Below are 1,314 nucleotides of genomic sequence, written 5' to 3'. Positions count from 1 at the left end.
GAAATTGTTTTTTCCCATTTATCACTTGACCTTCACAAAACACCTGCAAGAAGTAGATGACAGTAATTCTTATTTCTATGAAATTAACATCTCAAAATTGGTGTCTGATAATCTCATGTATACCTGGACATTTCCTTTTCTCTTGTGTACGTTATGATGGTAGATAGCAGGAGGTGGCTTTAAAAGATTAAGGGAAAATTTAAGGTATGTACTTCTGATATGATTTCAGGTACTTCCTTGAGTGTATTTGGTGTCTTTTTTATTCAAAGGGAGTTAAGTCAATGGACTGAAGCAGTCTGCTAACTGAAGACATTAAGAATGGTTAGGAATTTGTTTCTCGGCTCAGACATCTGTTAAGTTGATCATATTATTATATCTCAATTATACTTTGACCCCTGAAGATGTTTATGGTACTATCCCTGGTGTGACTCTGCAATTACCTAGTTATCTAATATCTAGAAAAGAAAGGGAAAGTATTTTCTATTTATTGGGTCAATTTTATAGCTATAAATTTTTCCGTGAGTATTGTTTGGTTGCATCTCACATCTCAAAGCTTTTTTTGTTACGCTTCTGGTTTTCTAAAATTAAGGTATGGTTGACATACAATGTTTTGTTAATTTTAGCTGTACCACATAATTTGATATTTGTATGTATTGCAAAATGATCACCACAGTTACAGAATTTGTGTGTGAGTGATGAAAACTTTTAAGATCTACTTTCTCAGCAACTTTAAGATATACAATAAAGTTATTAAACTGATAAGAACAGATACTACACTTGATCTTAGCCAAAAGGCCGAGAAGCGATTACAATAAAGTTATTAATTATGGTCACCATGCTGTAAATTACATCCCAGTGACTTACTTATTGTATTACTGTACCCTTGACTCCCTTCACCATTTCTCACACCCAAACCCTCTGCCTCTGGCAACCACCAATCTGTTCTCTGTGTCTATGAGCTTAGGTTTGTTTGTCTATTTTAGGTTCTACATATAAGTGAGATCATATGGTTTTTGTCTTTTCTGTCTGCCTTATTTCATTAAGCATGATACCTTCACGGTCCATCCGTGTTGTCACAAATGCAAGATTTCAGTCTTTTTTTTATGTTGAATAACATTCTGTTGTGTATATAGACCACATTTTCTTCATCAATCCATCCATCACTGGACACTTTAGGTTGTTTCCATATCTTGGCTAATGTAAATAATGCAGTGAATGTGGGGATGCATGTATCTTTTCAAGTTAGTGTTTTTGTTTTTGGTTAAATGCCCAAAAATGGAGTTGCTAGATCTTACAGTAGTTCTATTTTTAATT

The 1,314-nt window shown here is 33.8% G+C and overlaps 1 pseudogene; it reads right to left on the bottom strand.

The window, feature by feature from the left end:
• Positions 1-635: 635 nt before the first annotated feature.
• Positions 636-807, bottom strand: LOC132675087 (U2 spliceosomal RNA; annotated as a pseudogene).
• Positions 808-1,314: the final 507 nt, after the last annotated feature.

Source organism: Panthera onca, chromosome A1 (assembly GCF_046562875.1).
Source record: "Panthera onca isolate mPanOnc1 chromosome A1, mPanOnc1 haplotype 2, whole genome shotgun sequence".
Lineage (NCBI taxonomy): Eukaryota > Metazoa > Chordata > Mammalia > Carnivora > Felidae > Panthera > Panthera onca.
The sequence above is the reverse complement of the archived record's forward strand: the minus strand, read 5'-3'. Positions and strand labels throughout refer to the sequence as shown.